We start from the raw sequence: 19,881 nt of genomic DNA, 5'->3' as shown, positions 1-19,881 counted from the left end.
GAGCCCAGCTTTCAGCCACCCCTACCCAGGCCCAGGAAGGACACTGCCATGGACCCTCCACAGCAGCCCTGACTCTAGCTTCTTCTCAGTAACCCTCCTGGATGCCAAGTGGGAGGAGGACCACCCTGATTCCACATGGTTCAGAGACATGAAATGGGCCTTGTTTTAGTCCACTGAGTTTTAGGGATATTGTCCGCAGCGACAGATAACTTTAGACACTTAGAAAACACTGACCTAGACAATAGCTTTAAGGTATACCATTCTTCTCTGTTTTTTTTCTTTCACTTTCTAATATATTCTAAAGGGTCATGTTTGTGAAACTTTTACTCTTGTTTAAACCAACAAAACCTGAAGAAGACGGTACCATGAGAATTATTTTCCAAGCTGTCCAGTCTTTAATCACATTTAAATATTGATTATGATTCTGGTTTATGCCATATTCCATCCAATGGAAAGGACAGGTATAAAATGAAAACCTTAAAACATATAAAATACACAAACTTTAAAATCACTTGCAAGCTTTTTTTTTTTCTTCTTCTGTCTAAATGCTGTCATTTCCCAGTTTCCTGTCTAGCTATAGGTGCTGCCTGACTGCAAACCTGACCCACACACTCCTTGGTCACTCAGAAGCTGCTGAGGGGAGAACCAAACCCCTTCCTTCCTCCCCAACACAGCTGAACTAAACCAGCTGCCAAAGTGACCCAGCACCAGTGTGGAAATCCCAGACCCCCCCAGAGCATGCAGAGGAACCTCCATGATGGTGGCAAACACAAAGGGGGGCTTCCCATGCCAGCTGGGGATCCAAAGCAAGTCACAATCCAGGAGGCAACACTGACCTCAAAAGTTGTGGGTTTTAAATGTGAGAAATAACATGAAATGCAGAGACCTGCTCCTTATAAATATATACAGCAGAGCAGTTATTATATTACAGTATTAACTTATAATTACAATATAATCATATGCTAAATCACAATTGCTTACTCATTCTCTCTATAAAATTTTACTTTTTGGAAAAAAAATTTTCTGCTTCCACAAATCATCAAATTTGCAGCAAATTTGATAGACATCTTGAAAGTGGGTCAAGTTTCAATTCTCATACAACACACAAGATGGTCTTCTCAAAATAACCCAGGTGGGAAAAAAAAAAAAAAGAATTTAAAAGATGAAGAAAATCTAAGAGCTAGCAGACAACCCAAAGTGCACAAACATCTGAATCATGGATGTTCCAGAAGGAAAGAAAAAAGGAAAAGGAATTAAAAACATATTTGATGAAACAGTAGAAGAAAACTCCCCAGGTATAGGGAGATCTCTTCAGATCCAGGAGACTCAAAGATCCCAAAACAGATTCAACCCAAAAAGATCCTCTTAGACACATTACAGTCAAATTGGCAAAGCTCAAAAACAAAGAGAATCTTAAAAGCAGCAAGAGAAGAGCATCAAGTCACCTATAAGGGAGCCTCCATCAGACTAACAGCAGGCTTCTCATCAGAAACCCTAAAGGTCAGAAGAGAATGGGATGATATATTAAAAATACTAAAAGAAAATAACTGCCACCAAGAATACTTTTACCCAGCATGGCGATCCTTCAGAAATGAGGAAGTACTATATTTCCCAAACAAAAACTGCAAGAGTTCACCACCACACAACCAGCCCTACAGAAATAGGGAGTACTTCATCTACAATTCAAAAACAATAATCACTACCATTGAGTACACAAGAACAAAACCCACTAGTAGAACAAAAACGCAAATGAAAAAGGGAAACTTTATTAACCCACCTCAAAAAACCAACACACACAGAAGACAAACAATAAAAAGGGAAGGAACAAAAGATATCTAAAACATTCAAACAAAACTTGATAAAATTCCAGGACTAACTCAATACCTTTCAATAATAACTCTCAATGCTAACTTATTAAATTCCCCACTCAAGAAACACAGACTGACTGACTGGATTAAAAAGCTAGGCCCAACTTATACTTGAAAAGACTCACCGCACCTGTAAAGACACAGACTAAGAGTGGAAGGATGGCAAAAGTTGGACCATGCAAATGCAAGCCAAAAACGAGCAAGAATATCTTCTCTTATATTGGATAAAACAGATTTTAAACCAAAAGCAATAAAAAGAAACAAAGAAAGCTAGTATTTAATTATAGGGATGTATCCAGCAAGAAGACATACAAATCACAAATATATGCACCCAATATCAGAGTACCACATTAAACCTAATGAAAGAGATAAACCCAAATACAATAATGGCGGAGGACTTGAACAACCCTCTCTCAGCACTGAACAGATCCTCTAGGCAAAAAAATTAGTGGAGCAACGCAAGATTTAAAACACATGATAGACCAATTGGATTGGCAGATATCTACAGAACAACCAGCACAGAACATACATTCTTCTCAGCACATTGAGCATCCTTTACACCAGAAAAACATGCAGCAGAAAAAGAAAACAACAGGCCAATATCTCTGATGAACAAAAAGACCCAAAAATCATCAACAAATGCTACCCATCAGAATACAGCAACACATAAAAAAAATTATACAGCACGACCAAGTGGGATTCACCCCAGAGTGACAAGGATGGTTCCACATATACAAGTCTATAAATGTGATAAACCATAGCAACAAAAACAGAGACAAAAACCATGATTATCTCAATGGGTGCAGAAAACATTTGACAAAATTCAACATCCCCTCATGATAATGGATCTCAGTAAATTGGGTATAGAAGGAGAGTATCTCAATACAACAAACCCACTGCCAGTAAAAGCCATATACAACAAACCCACCACCAATATCATTCTGAATGGAGAAAAGCTAAAAGATTTTTGCTCAATAACAGGAACAAGGAAAGGATGCCCACTCTCACCACTCCTATTTAACAGAACATTGGAATTAGCCAGAGCAATCAAGTAAGAGAAAGCAATAAAGGGCATCCAGACTCGAAAAGATGAAGTCAAACTGGCCCTGTTTGCAGATGACATGATCACATATATAGGAAAACCTAAGGACTCTACCAAAAAACTCTCAAAGCTAATTAACAATTTCAGTAATGTGCAAGATACAAAATCAATACCCCAAAATTAGTAGCGTTTTTATTCTCCAATAATGAACTAGCAGAAAAATAAATTAAGTAAACCTATTCTCAATAGTCCAAGAAAATAAAATACCTAGGAATCAGTTCCACTGAGGTTAAAGATCTCTACAAAAAGAACTACAAATCACTATTAAAAGATATTAAAGACAACACAAAATTGTGCAAAGTCATTCCATGCTCTTAGAAGAATCAACATAGTAAAAATGTCCATAATAGCCAAAGTGATCTTCAGATTCAATGCAATCCCCATCGAATATGAAAGACATTCTTCATAGAAATAGAAAAACAAACAAACAAAAAACCCAAAACCCTGACAGTCTTATTGAACAATAAAAGATCCCGGCTACCCAAAACAATCATGAGCTAAATAAATAAAGCAGGTGGCATAACACTACCTGACTTCAAATTACACGATAAATCTCTAGCAGCCAAAACAGCAGGATACTGCCATAAAAATGGACACTTGGACCAATGGAACAGAATAGAGAACCCAGAAATCTTTCACAAACGCACCAAGAACATACATTAAAGAAAATACCACCTATTCAATAAATGGTGCTGGGAAAACTGGACATCCGTATGTAAAAGAAACTAGACTCGTAAATCTTGCCACATACCAAAACAACTCAAAATTGATTAAAGACTTAAATACCTGTCTTGAAATTATAAAACTACTAAAACAAAACACAGGGAAACATTTCAAAAAGTAGGAGGGCAAAGACTTTATGAATAAGACCCCCAAAGCACAACCATTAAGAGAAAAACGTAAATTCATTGCATTAAACCTAACTAAAAAGATTCTGCACAGCAAAGAAATCAACAGTAAAAAAGCCTACAAAATGGGAGAAACAATTTGCAAACTATGCATCTGACACGGTATTAATATCCACAATATACAAGAAATTCAAATAAGTACACGTTAAAGAAAAAACCAAATAACCTGGTTCAAAAATGAGCAAATGAGCTGAAACACTTTTTCAAAGGAAGACATACAAATGACCAACAGGTACTTCAAACAATGCTCAACATCACTTATCATTTAGGAAATGCAAATTAAAACCATTTTGAAATATCATTTCAGCACAGTTAAATGGGTTATGATAAAAAAGAATATAAAATGCCAGGGGACATGTAAAGAAATGGGTACTCTTCTACACCGTTGTGGGACTACAAATAAGCATAGCCACTATGGCAAACAGTATAGAGGTTTATCAAACAATTACAGATAGATCTAACACAGGATTCAGTAATCCCACATCTGGGTACGCCCCGGCCCGCCGCTCTCCGCTGCTCGGCGCAGGAATGGGAAAAGCCGGTGGTACCCTGACACCAGTGCCCCAGGCCGACGCTCTCCACGCCCCGGCCCGACACTCTCCACGCCGCTGGGGCCACCGCTCTCCACGCCCACCGCTCGCTCCCCACGCCAGGGCCGCCGCTCTCCCCTGCTCGGTGCAGGGATGGGAGAAGCCGGCGGTAGCCCCGATACCGGCGCCCCAGCCCGCCGCTCTCCACGCCGCTGGGGCCACCGCTCTCCACGCCCACCGCTCCCCACGCCGGGGCCGCCGCTCTCCCCTGCTCGGCGCAGGGATGGGAGAAGCCGGCGGTACCCCGACACCGGCGCCCCGGGCCCGCCGCTCTCCACACCCGGGCCCCGCCGCTCTCTACTGCTCGGCACACCGATGGGAGAAGCCGGTGGTACCCTGACACCAGTGCCCCGAGCCGACACTCTCCACGCCCAGGCCCGCCGCTCTCCACGCCGCTGGGGCCGCCGCTCTCCCCTGCTCGGCGCAGAGATGGGAGAAGCCGGCGGTAACCCCGATACCGGAGCCCCATCCTGCCGCTCTCCACACCCTGGCCCCGCCGCTCTCCACGCCGCGACCGCCGCTCTCCACGCCGGGACCGCCGCTCTCCACTGCTCGGCGCACCGATGGGAGAAGCCGGCGGTAATCTCGACACCGGCGCCCCGGGCCCGCCGCTCTCCACTGCTCGGCGCACCGATGGGAGAAGCCGGTGGTACCCTGACACCAGTGCCCCGGGCCGCCGCTCTCCACGCCGCTAGGGCCGCCGCTCTCCCCTGTTCGGCGCAGGGATGGGAGAAGCCGGCGGTAACCCCGATACTGGAGCCCCAGCCCGCCGCTCTCCACGCCGCTGTGGCTGCCGCTCTCCACGCCCGGGCCCCGCCGCTCTCCACGCAACTGGGGCCGCCGCTCTCCCCTGCGCGGTGCAGGGATGAGAGAAGCCGGCGGTAACCCCGATACTGGAGCCCCAGCCCGCCGCTCTCCACGCCCGGGCCCGACCGCTCTCCACGCCGCTGTGGCTGCCGCTTTCCACGCCCGGGCCCCGCCGCTCTCCACGCAACTGGGGCCGCCGCTCTCCCCTGCGCGGTGCAGGGATGAGAGAAGCCGGCGGTAACCCCGATACCGGAGCCCCAGCCCGCCGCTCTCCACGCCCGGGCCCCGCCACTCTCCACGCCCGAGCCCCGCCACTCTCCCCTGTTCGCAGGGATGGGAGAAGCCGGCTATACCCCGACACCCGCGCCCCGGGCCCGCCGCTCTCCACACCCGGGCCCCGCTGCTCTCCACGCCCCGGCCTGCCACTCTCCACGCCGGGACCGCCGCTCTCCGCTGCCTGGCGCACCGATGGGAGAAGCCGGCGGTATCCCGACACCAACGCCCCGGGCCCGACGCTCTCCACGCCCCGGCCCCGCCGCTCTCCACGCCCGGGCCCGCCGCTCTCCACGCCCCAGCCTGCCACTCTCCACGCTAGGACCGCCGCTCTCCGCTGCCTGGCGCACCGATGGGAGAAGCCGGCGGTACCCCGACACCAGCGCCGCGGGCCCGCCACTGTCCACGCCCCGGCCCGCCGCTGTCCACGCCCTGGCCCGCTGCTCTCCTCTGCTCAGCGCAGGGATGGGAGAAGCTGGCGGTACCCCGACACCGGCGCCCCAGCCCGCCGCTCTCCAAGCCGGGGCCGCCGCTCTCCACGCCCCGGCCCACCGCTCTCCACCGCTCCGCGCACGGCTGGGAGCAGGAACCACTGGCACTGAGGTTTGGAGGCTCCGGGTCCACCGGCGGCAGCTTCAACAAGGCAGGGCCTGCAGCTACTCTCTGGACGTCAGGAACAGACTTACCCCGCTTTCCACCACTACCCCACTAACTCGCGCTCACGATAAACCGGGGAGACTCACCAGACCTGAGATGTCCAAAGTGGATGGAGAAGCGCGTGGACCCAGCCAAGTTCTCCAACTCGGGGGAACCTGTTTCTGTTTTTTGGACACATCGTTGGGGCAGCTTTTCCCATTGCTTTCATCACTCTGCTTCTCAACTCTTTGTCCTGGAACAGGGGAAAGACACCTCGGGGAAGACAGCAGAATCCGGCAGAGTCCAGCAACAGAAGCCAGCCTCCAAGAAGAGAAAATGCCGGGTGTGGGCTTGCTCAGCCCATTTATAGACTCTGTATTCAAATGAGGGTTCCTGGAAGACACGTTCTGATTGAACCCTGTAGACAAACCCTGATTGGATAGTTTCACTGCTGTTACCAACCAATCAGAAAACAAAAGGTGAAGAGGCTCCACCAAGGGTACTTTCAGTGGACCTTCACCCCAAGTGCCTGTGTTTTTATGGAGGTCGTTCTCATGTTCCTGAAAGAAAACGTCAAGATGATTAAACTGTTACTGCCCATCTCCACCTCCACCCAACAACTAGGAACATGCCATATGCTTTCTGGCTCTGTGGATTTCCTCATTCTGCAGATTTCATAAAAGTAAGTGACGTTTGGTGTCTGGCCTCTTTCACTTTGTAAGATGTTTTTGTGTTACAGTGACCATCAGTACTTCATTTATTTTTGTGTAGATAACATTACATATATATGGATACTCATTTATCCATTTATCGTGTGTGTGTGTGTGTGTGTGTGTGTGTGTGTGTGTGTGTGTGTGTGTGTGTGTGTGTATATATATGAGGGAACTAGAGAGATATTTACGTATCCATTTATTAATCCATGATATACATAATTTACTGAAAACTATCCATAATTATCTTATTTATTCGTTTTCCAACATTTATGCACATATCAGTTCATGAACATTTGGGTTTTTTTCACCATTTGGCATCTGTGAGTAGTGCTGTTGTGAACATTTTTTTACAAGTATTTGTCTGTTTCAATTTTTTCAGAAGATTCAGACTTTTCTTATCTCTCCTCTTTTTCTGAGCCCTTATTAGAATTTCACTCAGTGCTCCATTCATAGAAGTCTAGGCTTTTTCTGGCCTGCTACTCCAAAATTTTTCAGCCACTACCCATCACCCAGTTCCAAAGCCACTTCCACATTTCCAGGTATTTGTTATGGCAACAGCTCCACTTCTAGGTACCAATTTTCTGTCTTACTCTTTTTTGTGTTGCTATAACAAAATACCACAGGCTGAGTAGTTAATTTAAAAAAGAAATTTATTTTTCACAGTTCTAGAGGCTCGGATGTCCAATATCAAGGTTCCATTATTTGGTGGTGGCCTTCATGCTGCATCATCCTGTGGCAAAAGGTGGAAGGGCAAGCAAGGATGAAAGCAAAAGACAGAGGGTCAAACTTGCTTTTATAACAACTCACTCTTGCAATAACAAACCCACTCCCACAATAATGATATTAATCCATTCATAAGGGCAGAGCCCTTGTCTTAATCCATTTTCTGCTGTTATAACAGAGTACCACATACTGGGTAATTTATAAAGAAAAGAGATTTATTCAGCTCATGGTTGTGGAGGCTGATAAGTCCAAGATCAAGGGGGTACATTTGGTAAGGGCCTTCTTGCTCCATCATCCCATGGCAAAGGCAAGTGAGTACATGAGACAGACAGAAAATGGGGGCCAAACTTATCCTTTTATCAGGAGCCCACTCCTGTGATAACATTAATCCATTCATGAGAACAGAGCTCTCGTGGCATAATCACCTTTTAACCATTCTACCTCTTAATAACATCAACTAGGTTTCAATATGAATTTTGGAGAGTACATTTGAACCACAGCACTTGGTATCCATGGCCATCCACAATCTGTGTCCCACTTCCTCAGCCAGCCTTAATTCCACCTGTTACCTACTGAACCTTAAGCTTCAGTCAGACTGGCTGCCTCACTACTGGCCTCAAACATGCCTTCCGTATTCCCACTGTCCCTTTACTCACTGGGTTCTGCCTGAAAGGGATGCTCTCTCTTTCCCTTTTCAAAGTCCACTAGCCCCAAGTCAATGCCTACTCCTCCAGGAACCTGTCCCTGATAACTCAGTGACCACCCTTCATTCAGCTCCTATAGCACCTAAGTGTTTGTGGCTTTTATTAGCCACTGAATTTTTAAGGCCTGGAAGAATTCCATGCACATGGAGCTTGTCTGCCCACCTAAACTATAAGCTCCCTGAAGGCAGGCATGTTCCCTTGTTCTTCCCTTGAAAAGGGAAGTGAAACACCCATGCTTTGCCAGGAACTGTGCTGGGGGTTTTCATCCATTCGTTCACTCAAGCCTGGTAACAACCAGTGACATGAGTATGGCCACTTCCATTTTATAAATGAGATAATCAAGATTCAGAAAGTTTAAGCAACTTATCCAAGGTTGCACAGCTGGTAAATGCAGGGCTAGAATTCAGACTCCAATTTCCCTGAATTCAAATCTAGTCTTCTTTTGCTTTGCTCCAGGATTCCTCTCATGGAGAGCTACATTTACATAGCGGACCCCAAAGAGAGCCATGCTGAACCCCAATGGATGTGCCTGACACTTTGTAGACACTCAATACATATCTGTGGTCTGACTGATAAAGCTCTCGTGGTGGGGTTTGTCACATGAAGGCAGATGGTAGAGGGGCTTATTAGGCAGTGGGACTTGCCCAGCCCCTTGTCAGTCTTGGCTCCAGGTGACCACTAATTCTACCCATGGCAGGTAGCACAGCCAGTAAGCCACTCTGATCATACGTTGTCTGCCTTTTTATTTTATGCCTGCACCTCCCTCCACCCCCAAGCTTCAGTCTTCAACTATCCTGGATGATTCAGCCTCAAATTGCTGAGGCTGACACACTAACTGCTTCAACCACATGGAAAAGCCAGAAATGGCTGTCACTTGTGCCCTCGGTTTATCCTTAGAAGAAGAATGACTGAAAGGACCTCCACTGCCCAGGATGATTGTTTTGACAGGTGTTTATTGTGCATAAAGTTGCGTCATTGTTTTGTTTAACATTGAAAGGAGTTAAACTGCTATGAACTTAATGCGCCACCCCCGGTAAACCATTAGGTCCCTTCTGTGTTCCTGACTTTATAAGTCTGTTTCCCTCAGAGGAACATCTGTTGTATACTTAATGACCTTAGTTCAAAGGCACGATCAACAAAAAATTGCTTAGCTCCACTAGGGAGCATTGGAGGGGATCGTTTCTCTGCGCTGGTCACAGTGTTAGGGACTTCTCCGTTAACAGCTGTGTACATCTGCCTGTGCGGGCAGAGGCCCCTCTCTTTCTGCACATCATTAAACGTGCTCAGGCCTGATTTTCAGCCTCATTCCCACTCTGATCCAGGCAAGTGAGTCTCGCCAAAGTCTCCATTTTCCGGGCATGGACAGCCAGGGTTCTACTTGAATGTAATTTTTACCTCACGTGCAGAGGGAGTGTGATGAAAGACAAGCAAGGGTTGCTCTGCTAGTCCTTGGAAAGGACATGAATGGGCATTAGGAATTTCGAGCAACTTGACAAATGTAGGAAAAACAGATTGTTCTTAGCCAGACGTGAAGGAATTTGAGAAGAAACATGAGCCTGTTGCAGAGAAAGATTACAAGGAGACACCATCTTGGAGGCTAGAGAGACTACACTGTTTAGTGGCACCACTCTGTGTGACTTTCTTAATTCCTCATTAGCACTGGAGAAGTATGAAAAGAAGGAAGGGTAGAAGGAATGAAAGATGGTTGTGAGCAAGTAGCTCCTGCAGTCCACCATGGCATCCAGCAAGGACAGCAAAGAGAAGGAGACATGAGCCCAACCACTAGTACACACAGGAAGGCCTAGACTAATTCTTGAGTTGAATTATTCAATTATTGAATGAATATGGTGCACATGAAAAATAGAATAACACACACACATAATAGAATGAACAAGAACACCTCATAGCACTTATTATTTTACAGTTCTCAGAGATTATTAAAATGTTTTCATCTTTTTTTCAAAATTTTGGTTATAAGATAAATAAGTCCTGGGGGGATCTAATGTATAATATGATGACTATCTTAATAACACTGTATTGTACACTTGAAATTTGCTAAGACAGTAGATATTGTGTCCTCACATCCCCTTCCCCCCACAAAACAGTAACACTGTGAGATGATGGGTTTGTTAACTAACTTGACTGTGGAAATCACTTCACAATGTACATCTGTACCAAATCATCTTGTTGTATACCTGAATACATACAATTTTTCTTCGTCAATTATACCTCAATAAAGCTGGAAAAAATTTTTTTTATCCTTTTTAAACCCAAGTAATGAATGAATGTATTCTAATTGTAAAACATTCCAATGATATAGAAAGAGCAAAAGATGCTAGATCCCTGCCAGTGCCATTACACACCCCGAGGGGGAGCAGCAGCCGGAGTCTGGTGTGCAGGTGGCTATTTCTCCTATGATAATTCTATGTTTAGTTTTTTCAGGAATCTCCATAACATCTTCCACACTTTATATTCTCACCAGTAATGCTTCAGGATTGCAATTTCCACATCCTTGCCAAACCTGCTGTTTTTTGTTGCTTTTTTGTGATGGCCATTGTAATAGGTGTAATGTGATACTTTATTGTCATTTTGATATGCATTTCTCTAAGGACTAGTGATGCTGACTATCTTTCCATGTGTTTATCAGCAATTTGTGTATCTTTTTCTGTCCATTTTTTTTGAGTTGTAGGGTTTATATATACATTTTTTCCCAGATTTTAATCTCTTATGAGACACATGCTTTGCAAATATTCTCCCAGATTTAGCAGGTTGCCTTTTCACCCTGTAGATAGTGTCATTTAATGCAGAAAATATTTTAATTTTATACAGTTCAACTTATCTTTTTTTGTTGTTGTTGTTGTTTAAGCTTTTGGTACCATATTGAATCAATTATTGCCAACCCCAATGTTATACAGAATCTGTGTTCTTTCTTAACCAAACATTTTAAATTCACAATCATAGTGTGGTATCATAACATAAAATATGAGATTATTTTTATTCCTTTATTTAGAAACTAATGTAAATTTCTTTTTATTTGGTTGTCCCATCTGTTACTGAGAGAGGAGTATTAATTTTCTATTTATAATTGTCAATTTTTCAATTTCCCACTTTAGTTCTGTTGTTTTTTGTTTCAGGTAGTCATGTGTCACATAATGGTGTTTCAGTCAACAACAGACCATAAATATGACAGTGATCAAAACAGTACTCTATAACATACCGCTTAGGTGTGTAGTAATTTATATTATCCAGGTTTGTGTAAGTACACTCTGTGATGTGCACACTATGACAAAATTGCCTCCTAATGCATTTCTTGAAACATATTTCAGTTGTTAAGCAACACAAGATTTTACTTTGAGGCTCTGTGTTTAGGCACAGCCACATTTATAATTGTTGTGTTATCCTTACATATGATCCTTTTATTATTATGAAAGTGTTTTTTATTTCTGGTGATATATTTTGTCTTGAAGTTTCCTTTGGCTACTATTAATATTTCCACTTAAGCTTTTTGGATTAGTGTCTGTGGAGCATATCTTTTTCCATTTTTTTAGTCTGTGTCTTTGTATTTAAAGTGTAGCTCTGTGGATAATGTGTTTTTGCATCTTACTTTCCTATCAACGCTGACAGTCTGCCTTATGGAAAGTGTTTAGTCCTATTTCATTTAAACAAATTAATAATAAGATTTGATTTAGATCGATCATTTTGCTACTTATTTTCTGTATGTCTCATCTGCTTTTTGATCCTCTGCTTTTCCTTCCCTAACTTATTTTCAGTTGATTAAATATTTGTTAATATTTTAGTTTGGTTCATCTATTGGCCCTTAAAATAATTTAAAAACATAACTTATTTTAATTTTGGTAAAAAACACATGACATCAAATTTATCATCTTAACCATTTCATAACATTTATGTGGTGTTAAGTATACTCATACTGTTTTGCATCAGATATTCGGAACCTTTTATCCTGGAAAACTGAAACTCTGTACCCATTAAATGTTGACTCTCAATTTCCTCCTCCTTTTAGCTCCTGACAACCACCATTCTACTTTGTTTTTCTAAAAATTTTACTCATATCAGTGGACCCATAAAATATTTTTCATTTTGTGAGTGGCTCATGTCACTTTTCATAGTGTCCTCAAACTTCCATGTTGTAGCATACGACAAGATTTCCTTTCTGTTTAAGGCTGAATAACATTCCTTTGTATGTATATACCACATTTTGTTTATCTATTGTGGAGGGTACTAGCATTAATAAAACACATGTATTTCACAAGGCTTTAACCTTTAGCCTAGTAGGGTCACAGTCCTTTGTGTTAGAAGGGCCACTGCCCTGTAGTTTAGGGAATAGCCTAACTTTGTGGTATTACACATAGAAATGCTAAGCTTGGGAAAAACCAGAAAACTTTCAAAGGACTAAAAAGTCTCTGGTGTGGATATGAAAATTGTAACACAGCGAAAGTGCTTGTTCTGAGGGCAGGTGTCCTTGGTGCAGCTAAATCTAATGATGGGAAAATATGTGTGCTAAAAGTGTCAAGGCTACTCTGCCAATTAGTGGCTGTTCCTCATTTCACCTTCAGCTGTTTCTTTAAGTTTCCTAGGGAACTAAGTGTTGCTATAACGATTATCTCATTGTTTTTTAGTATGTCACAGAGCTTAGTTTTATGACTCCTTTGATGGTAAATTGCTTAAAACGTTTTTAAGCTGCACCTGCTTTAATGAAAATTGTCAAGTAGCCAGTTTGTGTATGTTTTCACTATGACTTTCACCTGTGTTCTTTTCTGTAACTTTCTTGCCTGGACAATAAAAATGGAGACAAAACCTAGTTCGGGTTATTTCCCAGGAATTCCTTCTCTCTTGAAGAAGTCGTCTCCTGGAATTAACCCCTTCTGGGCCTCTCAATGCTGTGGAGAAACGAGCTCTGAGTAATCCTTTGCATCTCTGTCACCCTGGGTTAGAGGCGACAATCTGTCTGTTCATGGATTGACATTTGGGTTGCTTTCACTACTTGGCTATGGGAATAATGCTGCTGTGAACATGGATGTGCAGATATCTTTTTGAGATCCTGTTATTTTGTATATATCCATAGCAGTTGGTTTTTGGGTCATGTGGTAGTTCTATTTTTTCTTTTTTTTCAGAAGCCATTGTACTATTTTCCATAGTGGGTGCACTGTTTAAGATGACCCACTAGCAAGGTACAAATATTCTGATTTTGCTAACACTTTTTATTTTCTATTGGTTGTGAAGTGGTAATGTTTTATTTTGGTTTTGATTTGCATTTCTCAGTTGATCAGTGACATTAAGCATGTTTCCATTTGCTCGTTATGAAAACATTTGTATATCATCTTTGGAGAAGTACCTGTTCAAGTCTTTTGCTCATTGTTTAATCAGGCTATTTGTGTTTTTGTTGTTTAGTTGTAAGAGTTCTTTTTGTATTCTGGATGTTAAGTTCTTATTAGTTATATGATTTAAAACTGTTTTATTGTTTGGGTGCTAATGTAAGTAGCTAGTTTTTCATTTCAGATTCCACTTGGTTGTTGCTGTATTATAGGCAAATGATTGACTTTTGTATATTAACTTTGCATCTTACAGTCTTGCTGTAATTACTTATTAATTGCAGAAGATTCTATTCCTCATTTACTAAAGTTTTTTTCTTTTTATCATGTTGGATGCTATATTTTTTCAAATGCTTTTTCTGCATCTATTATTATGATCATGTGATAATTTCCTTTTTAGTGTTGTGATAATGATGGATTAAGTTAATTTATGTCCAAATATTAACCCAGCCTTGTGTGTTTGGAATAGATACCACTTTGTTATGTTGCATAATTCTTGGGCTTGCTAATATTTTGTTGAGGATTTTTGCATGTATGTTTATGAGAGAGATAATGGTTTGTAGTTTTCTATTCCTGTCATATCTTTGTCTGGTTTTGGTATTGTGGCAGTGCTGTCCTCATAGAATAAGTTGAGAAGTATGTCATTTTCTGTTCTCTAAAATATATTATAGGAAATTGGTGTAATTTCTTCCTTAAATATGTGGTTGAATTCACCAGTGAAAACATCTGGGCCAAGTGCTTTTTCTTTTGAAGGTTATTATTTATTCACTCAATTTTCATAATGTAAGCCTATTCAAATGTGTATTTCTTGTGTGTGTTTGGACAAATTGTTTCTTTTGAGGAATTGATCCATTTCATCTGTGTTATCAAATGTGTGCCCAGAGAGGTGTTCATAGTAGTTATTATTTCTTTAATGTCCACAGGATCTGTAGTAATATCCTGGTACTGCTAATGTTAGTAATTTCTGCACTGTGTCCTTATCCTTTTAGTTAGCCTGGATGTAGCCTTATAAATTTTACTGATCTTTTTAGAAAACCAGATTTTTTTTTGTTGTTGGTTTTCTCTGTTTATTTCCTGTTTTCAATATTATTTTTTTCTGCTCTAATTCTTAATTATTTTATCCTGTTTTCTTTTGATTTAGTTTGCTCCTTTTATTTCTAGTTTCCAATGGTAGAAACTTACATTGTTAATTTTAGATGTTTCTTTTTAAATATATGAATTCAATGCCATAAACTTTTTTAATGAACTGCTTTTCTTGTATTTCACAAATTTTGATAAGTTGGGTTTTCATTTTTATTTAGTTAAAAATTCTCTTAAATTTCTCTTGAGATTTTTTTTTGACCCATGTGTTATTTAGAGTTGTTTTGTTAAATCCCACTCTATTTTCTGATCTAGTTTGATGGGTTTCTTCTCCCAACACTGAATATTTGACTCCACTCTCTTCTTGCTTGCATGCTTTCTGAGGAGATGATGGATGTAATACTTCTGTTACTTTCTGGGTAAGACTTTTTCCCACTTTTGGCTTGTTTCAGATTTTTCTTTATTTTTGATTCTCTGTATTTTGAAAATTATATTCCTAGATATAGATTTTTGGCCTTTATCCTGTTTGGTGTTATCTTTCCTCCCTGGGTCTTTTGTTTAGTGTCTGACATTAATTTGTGGAAGATGTCAGACATTATTGTTTCAAGTATATTTTTTTCTCCCTTTCTTCTGTTATTCTCATTACTATATGTTATATCTTTCATAGTTTTTCCATAGTCTTTGAATATTATGTTGTGTTCTTTTCATCTTTATTTATTTTTTGTCTGTTTTATTTTTTGAGTGGTTTTATTGTTGTTGTTGTTTGCTTTTGGCTTTTCAGTTTTTCAAGTTTCTCTTGACATGTCTTCAAGCCCAGGGTTTTTTTTTTTTTTTTTTCCTCTCGGCTGTGTCTAGTCTACTAATAAATCAATGAAAAACATTTTTTACTTCCGTTACAGTGTTTTTGATCTGTAGTATTTCTTTCTGGTTCTTTATTAGGACTTTTTCTCTCTGCTTACATTGCACATCTGTTGCTGAATGTTGTCTACTTTATCCATTTATGCTCTTAACATAATATTCCCTGATGATTTCAACATCTTATCCATGTGTTGTTTTGATGCATCACTTCAAGTTATGCTTCTCGTGCTTTAGAATGCCTTGTAATTTTTTTTAATAGCCAGACATGATGTGCTATGGAAAAGGAAGTGCTGTAAAGTACCTTCAGTAATGTGTTCATAAGGTGTGCAGAAGGGGAAGCTGTATTAGCTTGTTTTAGAGGCTATAACAGTATACCTTAGAGTGGGCAATGTATCAACAACAGAAACATATTGCTTCTAGTTTTAGAGGCTGGCAAGTTCATGATCTAGGCTGTAGTAGATTCACTGTGTGGTGAGGACCCATTCCTCATGGATGGCACCTGCTTTATGTCCTTCCATGGTGAAAGGGGCAAAGAGGCTTTCTTTGGTCTTTTTTATCAGATCACTGATTCCTCTCTGAGGGCTTTATCCTCATGGCTTAATCTCCTCCCAAAGGGTCCACCTCATAAATCCAGTGCATTGGGAATTAAATTTCAACATTTATAAAGTTAATTTTGGGGGGACATAATGTTTAATATGTTTAATAATGTTAATTATGTTAATGTTTAAAAATGTCGATTTTGGGGGGATACATTAAGACCATAGCAGAAATGTTTTATACTTCTATCATTGTCTCATTCTCTTAATGAGCCTCTGTCTTTGATCTGTCAACTTTATAAGTGTTTTTCCATTTGTTTTTTTCTTTTTCCTTACATGGGACAAGATGTCTGGAGTGGGCCAGAATTGGATATTTCCCTTCTTCCCTGTGGAAGGCTAGAGAGGGCTGGAGTTAGTTATTTCCCTTTACCCAGGTTGAGTAGGCTCTGATAATAGTACAACAGGTTCGGCTCTCATGAAGTAGTTTTTCTTGAAGCCTTATTGAGAAGAACAGAGTGTTCTGGCATATTTCAAAAGAGTTTGCCTCTTCCTGTCTCACAGGTGGAAGCGGGGGGGGGGAATTTTCTTTAGTATTTCCTTTAGAAACTTGGTGGAGTTCTTGGAGGTGAATTGCACAGTATTTTGGTGGCCCATTTATGACTGGGTTTCCCTGGAGTTTTTATCTCTGGGTAGTTTGCACTGAGCCTCCAGCAATGTGTCACTCACAATTCAGGTTGTCCTGATCCAGCACTGGTTCTCATGGTGGTTCCCACTACTAAGTCTTCTTGTGTAAGCTGTGACTATGGATATTTTCCTGTCTTCCTCTCTAATTGGGGACAGTGGTTTGCCCTGTGTCCTTCCCTTTCACAGATCTAAGAAGAGTTGTTAGTTTTTCAGGCTGTTCAACTTTTTAGTTGTTGTTGGGATGGAATGGTGACTTCCAAGCTTCTTATGTGGAAAAATAGAAACCTTAAATATATTTCTAAAAGTCCCTTCATGATGTCTTTGATAATCAAAGAATTATTTGGTGTGTGTGTGTGTGTGCGTGTGTGTGTGTGTGTGTGTGTGTGTGTGTGTGTGTGTGTTTTCTTTCAATCTCTTAGGTTCATTCACTCTGATGGCAGCTTCAGTTTCCACTGAAATTCTGATATTTTCCAAATCTTTATCTCCAGGTTTCCAAATCTTCACCTTCAGATCTATCTCCTGAACCCTGGAATCATATATCCAATTGCTATTTGCACATTTCCACAGAGATTTCAAATGTAACGTGTCTGAGTCTGTGTCACTTCTGCTCATTATATTTTTCTCTTATTTTCCAAATTTCACTTTACAGTGCCAGTACTTAAGTAGTTGCCATAGCCTTGGACTAAAACTCTTCTTTTTACCCTCTGCAGAACAAATTTCTACCACATTCTGTTTCTGCTTTTTTGTTTTTTGTTATTTGTTCCCTTTTATAAGATTACTTCCCACTTCTCTGTGTTTACTGCTCTGTGTCCTGATGTATGTGGTCATCTCTTACCCTGTTTTCTTCCCCTCTGAGTCTCCCTTGCCTTTTCCCATTCTCCTTCTAGTGGATGAATGTTAAAATGCAAATCCAGTAATGTAACTTACCTGTTCTTACAGTGACTCATTATTTATACCCTTGGTTTGGAAAGTGTCAGGGTTTACCTTGTAGTGGCTGTCGAAAGCGGTCCTGCAGGCTACAAGGGGGTCCCATGTGTGTGGCACGGCTCCATGGAATTTCTTGTTTGTTCACCTTTGGTTGCTTGACAAGGCTTCCCAGAATTAAACAGCCTAACCTTTTGGCTTAGTATGGCTTTGGGAAATTCCCTGGAGTTTCTCAAAGGACATGTTAAAATACATCAAAATTAACTGGTTTATTTAAAGGGCATTGTCACTACTAAAGGTGTTTTTGATGCATGTTCCCGGTATGGGTTGATCAGTTTAATTTTGTTATTAATCTTTTTTGTTAGTGATGTGTGCATGGACCCATGCTCTTGTACATGTGGAATGAAGTTATTGTGTTGGATTTCTGTCCACATCCAGCAGGGACTTGGTGGGTCCGAGTGCTGTGGTGTTTACAATTATTTGATCATCAACCAGTTACAGATTTCTTTGTTTCTCCCCACTCCCACAGTTTCACTTGATTTACCAAGAACGTGTTCTTTCCTTGGTAACAATAAGAATGATATAGTGTGTTTTTGTTAGTTTGAGTAGGATCATTTAAATTTTCACTTTGTCCCCTGTGCTGTTCCCAGAGTTTAGTGGCAGGGAAATAAAAGGTATAAACATTGTGAAAATGATCAATATAGAGTATAAGCAATATTAAATTGTCAAACATAACTAATCAATGTTATTAAAATCAAGTATAGTAAGTGTAAGATTAAAAAAGGGTTAAATTGTAAGTTAAAAAGGTTAAGAATTATAGTTTAAACTAAAAGTGTGACGCTCTTTAAAGCCAAGCATGCTGCTATTGTATAGTTTCCTGGCCACAAGCCACAGGCTTTGGGGTGAACTGTTGATGCATGAGTAGATGTTTTTGTCACAGCATGAGTGACTTGGAACGTTTTGACCTTTCTTTTTCAATAGAAACAAAACAAGAAATGTTTTGATTAAAAGATAAATCATCATGTAAAAGGTTAAGTAAAAAAAATATAAATAAAGCAAGATTCTTATGGTTGTTGTCCACTGATGCACTAGACATCGTGGTCCGTGTCTTTTCTTTCCTCGCTGAAGCCACACCACCTATTCAGGGCCAACGAATCCTGCGGAGCTGGTCTCGGGCAAGTGGACACAAACAATGCTTTCGCATGTAAGAAATACATTTTGGGATACCTTTGTATGTGCTTTTCATTTGTAAGTAATTTTTAAAAAACACAACAATTAGTGAATAAAATGTTTTCTTGTTTAAATTGGGCCAAATATTTAAATGCAGAATCACTCCATAATCACTTTCTTCAATATTGCATTTGTCTATCATCTCAGCACAGGATCATTTACCTAGACATGGTGTTGTGTGTAGTTCCATTAGCGCATTGTATGTTCCTTGTGCTGTTTTGACTTAACTCTTGCTACTACCTCATATTCGTGAGAACACATGGTTCACATGGAAGAGCTAAAACATCTTTGGTCATTTCAGTGAACAGCAAACTGAATATAAAGCAGAACAATATTTTCTCCTTTTTTATCCCTGTCTGTATTGAACTTTTGTCTAAATTAGTTCATGTAACATTAGATTTTAGGCATGTGTTTATACTTATGTCTTCATACCAGATCGTAAGCTCCTTAAAGGAGCAGGATTTTGTTCATACTTTTATCACTAGCAACAAGAATGATCCTAGACCTATAAGGTAAGCTTTGTAATCATGTTTTTAGTAATTAATAAATTATTACAAAGGCAGAATGTGTCTTCTGTGATTTTTCTTTCTCCCACCATGTAGAGTACAAAGAAGCTGCATCTTATGTAACACACCTACGACACACACACACACATAGAAGCTTGCCCCTCCCAGGTTCCTGTTGTGTAATCCAGGGCTGATGATTCGAGTTGAGTAGAAATGTGTCATTACAGGGATTGGTGTCGTTTGAGGATTTGGCTGTGGACTTCACCTGGGAGGAGTGGCAGTACCTGGATGATGCTCAGAGGAGCCTGTGCAGGGATGTGATGCTGGAGACCTGTAGCAGCCTGGTGGTGTTGGGTGAGTGAAACTCCATAGTAAGTCCTAGGAGCACCACTTTCTTCTTTGTTGATAA

The sequence above is a fragment of the Cynocephalus volans genome, chromosome 4 (assembly GCF_027409185.1).
Source record: "Cynocephalus volans isolate mCynVol1 chromosome 4, mCynVol1.pri, whole genome shotgun sequence".
NCBI classification, from domain to species: domain Eukaryota; kingdom Metazoa; phylum Chordata; class Mammalia; order Dermoptera; family Cynocephalidae; genus Cynocephalus; species Cynocephalus volans.
This window is presented reverse-complemented; position numbering follows the sequence as displayed.